The following is an 8,596-nucleotide window of genomic DNA, read 5'->3' as shown; positions in this document are numbered from 1 at the left end:
TCATTTGTGAGAATCAAGCATCTGTAGTGCATAGTACAGAGAAGAAGGTTTTGTTTATGATTAGATGGAAGTCATTGGGAGATACAGGATTTTATTATTGTGTTTACATATATTTATGTTCAACATGGACATTATCGTGACAAGTCGAGATGGGGGATAAACGTTTAAAAAACGAAAAGACTGACATGTGAATAATTCCATCATCAACTCTGTCATAACTCATAATGTTAAGATATGTTGGAAGTTTCAATTGAAAATGAGATAATATTAATTAAATTATACAGCACATGGCTGAGGTCTCAAAGATATTTAGGTAATTGAGTTTGGCTAATAGTTATTCATTAATTGAATATTAATAGACTTTCATCAATATAATTTATTGATGACTATTATATCATTTCTGACTTGATAGCAGGGGCATCCGCAGGATTATATTTTGAGAGATGCTGGATGTTTGAATTTAAAAAAATTTTTTTTTAAACTAAATTTAAAAAAAATCAAATATTGAATTTTTTGAAAAAAATAATAAAAAATCAACAGGTATTCACAAATAATTAAATTTTTTGGAATTTGTTTTTGAAAAATTAACTTAAACTTCCATTTTTTAAATTTTCTAGTAAGAAGCAAACATTTCTTATTTTGAGGATGCCTCTCGATAGTTCTTTAAATCTCCTGAAGTTACAAAATTAATTTCCGTTATTTACTTAGTCCCATGAATCTACGAGTAAAACCTTTTTCGATAGTAAATAATATTCTATTGATAAAACATCTTTAGAAATTATGGATTTTAACCTGCACGCTAGGTATATTATTGGAACTTATAATTATATTCACGAGTCATTTTTTACGAACGCAAGCTGCACGGATTGCAAACTTATGTCTATTTACAAAATGAAAATATTAGAAAATTGTATTTCAATTGGGAAAATTCATTTTACAGAAAAGAAAGATTTATCTGCCAACGTAATTTCCACAAACAAAGGAGATTGGGGTGTCTCTAAATGAACTGATGTCTGAGTCTTCCTAGAGAGACCCGCTACATGAGAAGCAAAATCGACAACCAAAGACAGCAGAGAGCCATAGATACAGCATAGAAAAAAATATTCTAGCTTATCTTGAGACATAACTTTAACCGTATTTTCTTGTAATCTTTAAAATTATTCTTTAACTTCAAATTTTTCGATGTTATCTCATAAGATACCGAAAACTGAAAAAGTAATAGAAATATATACTAATGAGCAAAAATTCGAGCAATTTTTTTGCTCTTCTAAAATGGCGAGTACCCACCCGATTGTTATTCAAAACAATGAGTGTGCTTAACCTCAATAATTTTGAGCGGTGCTCACAAATGGTTTGCTTACAAGTAATAATTTAATAGCATTAAAATTTTACTTTTTCAAAAGTCTTTTAAATTCCATATTCAATTGTAGTTGTATTTGACAAGTTAGTCCCGAATCTGTAATTAGTTTCTTCGTTTCAAATCTGATTTTCGAGAATTTTGGATTTTAATTTTTTGAGTTTTATTATATATAGGTTTGAGTAAACTTCTGAATTTGAAAGAAAAACAAAAAAAAAGAAAACAATAATCCACATAAAATTAGATTTATTTTTTGTAAATATTATGTTAATTACAGATATATTTTGATATATGATCATTCGATTCGAAGAAAATGCAATTTAAAGCTTAAAAAAACCACCATATTTTAAAAGTTTTGTTTGAAAAGCAATAACGCTTCAGTTTTGAATTATTTTTACGCTAAAAGAACTTATTTGAAGCGTAATTAGTTAAAATTTAATTTACTCAAGAGTACATAATTTATAGAGGAAATAATCAATAAGAGGTTAATATGATGTTTTATGGAAACTCCATTGTTTACTTATTTATTATTTTTATACAATATAATTAATTAATTATAACGGCATTTGGAAAATTTTAATTTTTTCAAATGCTGAAGTAAAACACATTTACATGACATCTAAAGTACATGTATCAATGCCCTTCAAGATAATAATTCAATATTTTCTATTTATAAATGCATACTAATTACATGAACAGAAGCATCAGCAGAGGTTGGTCTGGAGGAGCTGTATCCTCCCCCTCCCCCCTCCCAAAAAAATAATAATTCAAGTTTTCAAATAATTAAACTCTTCAATTTTTTTTCCAAAAAATTTAATTTTTTGTTTCAGAGTATTTAATTTTTTTTTGAAATTTGTTTCCAGAAAATTATATTTTTCATAAAATTTTATTTTTTGTTGATAACTATAGTCACTTGACTTTTTTAAGGAAAGTAGTGGAAATTTGATCGTATTCCAAAAAAAAAACAGTTTAATTGGAATATAATTATTGAAATTTTTTTTCAAGAAATTCAATAGTTGAAATTTCTGTTTTGAAACTTTTTTCCAGAAAAATTATTTTTTTGTTGATAGCTATAGACTTTTGAAAGTATTTTCTGAAAAATTTGTTATTTGAAATATTATTTTTGAAATTTTTTTCCAAAAAATTAGATATTTGAAATTTTATTTTATAAATTTAATTTTTTGTTATTAACTTTTTATTGAGCAACAGTTTATTTTTGCAATTGTTTTAAGAAATTTTTAGTTTTTAGATTTAATATACTCTTAAATAAAAAAATTGATTGAAGTGTATAATCAAGCTCATCTTAGTTAAATCTGACGATCTGTAAATAAACTCCAACATTTGATGAATAATTAGAAAAATAATTTTGCCAAAATTTGATAAACATTGGAATATTGTATTTAAATGTATGTTTCTTTTATAATTTTTATAAGACTTGTTAATGAGTAATTCCTGGTTAAAAAAGATGAATACTACCTTAAGAAATTTTTTGAAAGTGCTAATTCGAATAATTCATTAACTCTTAACATTTTGAAAACCTAAATAAATCATTTTATATCCTCTTGGCTATTCTCTACAATTTTAAATATAAGTTCTGTTTTACAGACGTATGGTGCATACCCTTATTTGGATATCAAATCATTATAAAATCGAGAATGGGTTCTATCGGTAGCGGAGTGCAAAAATATTTACGTGAATTTAAGATTGCAGCTGTGGAGTTTAAACTACCTTGGGGCCCAGCACTTCAAATGTGGAACCTGTAGCCCAGGGTGTATTTTAGGATATTAGAAGGGTACTTTGATGCTCAGGAAAGTGGTGGTGGATAAATTCAACTTGCCTTGGGGCTCAACAGTTCACCTACGCAACCTTGGTCCAAGGTGTATTATAGATTAGAAGGGTTCTATCCTGGCACGTTTATTCATCGTTCAATAGTTTTATCGTCCGAATATAAAAGAAATTGCAACGAAATTGCACACGATGATATTACCCACAACGTTTTTGTCTCCACAATGATAATGCACTCAACGATATTATCACGCGATGATATTACCCCGGCGTTTTTGTTCGCAACTTTTTTACTACAATCATTTTACCGGACACCAACAGGGATATTTAAATATAATCAAAGTAATAGGTACTGATAATCCCTATGAAATATAATAATAATAATATTTTTTTTTTTTGATAAATAAGGCACAAGAAAAGTAGGATAATAAGAGAAAAATAGTTTTTTCTTTCCATTATAGTAATAAATTTTTATAACACTATTGTATAATGGTATAATAGCATATACTTTCATACTTTTTGGGGTCTGATATATAATAAAATTAGGTCATAGAGAGATATATTTTTAATAGACAGTAAGTTTTAAATCCTTTTATTTGTTGGTCCCATTTCGAAATCCAATAGTTCACTATTTTCCTTAAAGTTAATGAAAAAAGGTGGTTTCATTGTTATAAAACTTGGTCATCTAGGCACTGAAAATGGCCGACATCAACAATGCCGATGTTACTTGAAAACGTAAATTTTTTGCGATTTATTTTTAAACATACCCCTTGGAAAGGGGAAAAAATATACAATTAAGGAATTATTCCTTGTGTTGGATTATTTGTGGAAAACCTCACAGTATTTCTAGGAAGAAAGACAGAAAGAAAAGGGACTGTAAAAATTCACCATAAACTCCCCTTCCGGTTATATATATATTTTTGTTTAACATTTTTTATTTATTTTATATACGTACATTATAAAATAAGAACTTTATATATGTAAGTAAAATAATAATTAAGGTCAGTGCTCTCCAGAGTTAATTATGAACTTTGTTCTATTCCATCTTCAATTCATGTAATTCTCTAATTTTTATTATTACTACACATATCTACTAAAATATGTATTAAAAAAAATATATTTATGAAGTTGCATAAATATATATTTCGTATAGGAGCAACAAATTTTGGAAAAAAAGTAGTAAAACGTCATGTTGAGGAAGTGGCATTAAACTGCATGCACTACCGGGTGGTGCATTGAAATCTGAATATGTACTTATTCAATTATTCATGAAGGTTGAGGAATTGATGTTAATACATATTTCGATTTATTAAAGTCTAAACAATTAGTCACAAAACAAAGCAAGTTTACGTACAATTCTAGAAAATGACACTTGAACGTGATCTACGAATTTTTGGATTCGTGCACTCTAAGGAGTTGGTGTATCCAGGACTACCCTTTACTCCGTCAGCGAGACCCAAATGTTAGAGAACAAGAAGGTTTCTATCAAAAAAGGGTAAACTGGAACTGGAGTAGTTAAAGAAAACAGTCTAGGCCCAAGTCATTTCCTCAAGTCCACAGGGATCCATGCAAATGATCTCGGGATTTCACTCCAGACTATCAAGAGAACTACTAAAAACGTAGTTAGAAAGAGTATTATTAGGGTGCAAAAGCCACTTTTGACACCCACAATGAAATAAATCCATCTCCTTGATTGCAAGACTCATTTAAATGAGTCTTTTGAACTCTTTTTTGAAACTTTTAGCCCTCCTACAGCCCTGATGCCAACTCCCTCGACTACATCTTTAGGGAGTATGTCCAGAGGAAGGCCTGCAGTGTGTTTCATCCAAACACAAAGTCCCTCAAAGCCACTGTCAGTCAGCAATAGGACGCCAAGATAGAGTACTAGATCAGCAGCGGGCGCCAGGCCTTCTGCCACCGCCTGGAAGCAAATATTGCCGCTAAGAGCAGCTACATTAATTTTTTAAAGAGCCTAGACACACATCTGTTTATAGTATTAATTTTGTTGAAATTATACTGTTAATTAATAAATTATATCTTGTTGAAGTTATAAAGTCAGTGTTCAGATTTTAATGGGCCACTCGGTAAAATCAATTTTCTAAATTAATAAAGTAAAGTTTTTATGTCTATTTGTATATGTTTAATGTATGTATATGCAGATTTCCTGTGAAGAAAAAAAAATATGGGTTGAAGACGTATTTTTAACAATGAGCGTGTTTGAATAAAGCTCATACAAAAAAAAAGAAAAAAAAGGAAGTGCATCATAGAAAATAATGAATGTGATTTTAGATGAGGTGTAGTACCAAGTATGTGTAGCTAAAGCTCAGCCAGAGAGTGCTCTAGAAACTAAAGTTACTTAAAACTCATCCCGTCTTATCAAAAATAATTATCACACTGTTTTTTTATTTTATCATTATTGATGAGAGAACATCTAGTAACTACGTGTGAGTGTCTTCATGAAAAACAAAACGTAACGCTGAGGATGTCTTGGGGAGTTATCTTTTTTAATAATAAAAAAGTTTGTTCGTTTGTCGACGCCGAATAGGACTAGCCAAATCCAGGCACTACTATTAGTTATAAACAAATCAAACCATTTATTTTGCGCGTTGTAATTTTTTTGATAAAAAATATCTTATTAATATATTGCATTTTTATCTGAAGCCATCATTCTAGAAAAAGTCGGGCATTTTTTGTATGAAGCATAAGCAATCAGACTTTATGAACATATAGCATGGCGTTAGTTAACTTGTTATATATAATTGATAGCACATTTTGTTGTCAGTAATTGATTTTTATACCTCTCTACACCTTATTATCAGGACTCAGGAAGTTGTTCACTGATTGAGTTTGAATTAGCTTTTGTTAAGGTGCTGTGAACAATTTCCAACAATGATTGAATTTTAATTTCATATTTGATAACAATTGGCTAGTACCTACTTATTTTTGTGCTTTCCACCTGTTTCTTTTTGAAGAAGAGGTTGCAAGCTGCAATAAACATAAAGTCCTTACTTCTATAATACAATAATTTAGGCTTGTTTTCATTTTTAAAGCCATTGTATTAAGTTTCCTTAAGATTATTTTAAAGATAAATTTGATATTGTTTTTCAACAACAAAATTATTTATGGGCCATGGAATACGAATAACTAAGAGAGTATAGCCAACAACCATTGATTAAACAAGGCGAAGAAAAATAATAGACAGATGTGTGTATGTACCTTGGATATCTCAATCCATTTGTATCGTATTATAAATGCAATATTTTTGATAATGACTATTTAGAGCTATTGACTCCAATTAGAGCAAAAAAAGGGGAATTTATTAAAAATTAAATATAATCTAAGATGGTTGCCTCAGGGAATGGTCTCAAAATAAACGTTATTCACGTATTAAAAAATTATACTTTTCATCAGTCTTCAGTAGACTAGTTGTAAGTAATTATTTGTTAACAAGGTTTAGTGAATAATTCTTCATTCAAAGATACAATAGTACTTCTGTATGGCGAGTAGACTTTTTAAATATCTAATGAATCAATTAGGAAGAGATGTGACAGATTTCAATGATTCAATTGGTTAAATGTAAAATATATGTAGAGGTGGTAGCCATGGTCGCATATACAATATACAGATCAGAGGCAAAACAATATAAGAAGACAAGCCTTAGCCATGAAATGAGTAAGAAATGACAACTACGCTGTTATAGTGGCAAGAAAATTAAAAATATGAACTAAATAGATAATACAACACAAAAACAAGCTAGAAGGATTTTTCACAAAGTTGAGTCTAGATTTTTACATTTTTATTTTTCAACGAATTATCGTCAATTTTTATCAACAAATTATTCTGCTAAATTATATGGAATTGCCACATATTGCACTTAAAGTAGCAAACATGTATAATTGCAATTAAAAAACAAGAAATGGATAGTCTTCGGTACTAAATAAAGCCTCTTAAATTAAATGAAGGATCGAAACTATACATTAATATGTCTATGAGTTATTGGGATTTATATAAAAAGATAAATGGGACATTTATCCTTATCTTGATTTCTGTTCATTTTTATGTTAACTCTCAGCTTATTTGAATACAAACCGCAGTACAAAAAAGTTGGTTATCTAAATGTTAGGATATAATAATTAAGCCTTAATTATTATAATCCAATACCTCTTACTAACATTTTTTTTCACTTTTCTTGATCAAATGTGTCACCTTGTAGAAAAGGAAATCTTGGTCCAGGGCTTGAATTTTGGCCTGTATGATCTATAAAAAATTATTTAGGACCGAACTAAAAAAAAAAGACGGTGTCAGAGCGAGTCTCAACCCTAATAAAGGCAAGTGTAGCGCTGGGCCCATGCTGTCATAATTCTGGGGTAGTTTATTATACATATATATTACTTTGTCCCTGATAAGGATGAAAATGACGTCTTTCATGCATAAATAAATATGATAAATATGTGGATATTTAAATAGCCTGCTAAGATATATTATTAAATGCGATAATGAAGCGCATTTCACTCATCAAGGCTGAATTAAACTCCTCAAGGTGTATTATTTTTGCAAAAAAAACTCCAATTGTGTCTCGAATGATTTAAGAAGAATGTCATCACTTCATTATTTAACTCTTTACACAAGCACAATGTACTTGTGTAAATAAGATATAGACAAGACTTGCTTTGATTTTTCATACTTAGTATCTACTGCGTATATGTTCTATTCATTACGTTAATAATAACAGTCTCATTTTTGTATTTGGTATGTGTATCATATGTATGTAATATTGTATATGAATGACAATTAAATTTATGTATTAGTTATAAACAATATGTACAAGATTGCGTGAGGGGGTCATTTTTTCTAGTCTTTATAATTAAGGGAATCCCTGCTGAGGGTTTAGTTATTATTTATATAATCTATGATCTGTCTAATACATTAGATCAGAGGTATCTCAAACTAACTAAGTACAGTACCACGGCCAGAGGAGGCATTAGGACCATGGCTGAATGTGGTGTGTGTGTATGTAGGGGGGTAGTGCTACTCCCCTCCAACTAAATTTTTTCAAATTTGGAGAAAAACAACTATTTTTTCCAAAAAATTGAGAATCTGTTAAATTTTCCTTTTCTAAAAAATATTATTTCAAAATAGCATCAGGTAAATCTAGCATTATATTTACTTAACAAAATATGATTCGATTCAAAAATTCGTTTTAAATTCGAAACTTTGCCCCACACTCGGCTCACAATAAAACCAACCCACTCAGTCACGGAGTACTACAAATTTCACAAGGTAATTTCCAACTGTAAACTTTAGCTCCCTTACGCAACGGATTTAGAAAATTGTATTAAAAAAATAGCTATTTTTTTTTTTTTTTTTTTTAGAAAATAAATTTAAGATTTCCTTTCGATTAGGCACCCCCTAAAAAATGGCTCTCCCGTCAGTATCTTTGTTGACGCGCTTAGA

Source organism: Lepeophtheirus salmonis, chromosome 6 (assembly GCF_016086655.4).
Source record: "Lepeophtheirus salmonis chromosome 6, UVic_Lsal_1.4, whole genome shotgun sequence".
In the NCBI taxonomy this organism is placed as follows: Eukaryota; Metazoa; Arthropoda; class Copepoda; order Siphonostomatoida; family Caligidae; genus Lepeophtheirus; species Lepeophtheirus salmonis.
Note: the sequence above shows the minus strand (reverse complement) of the source record.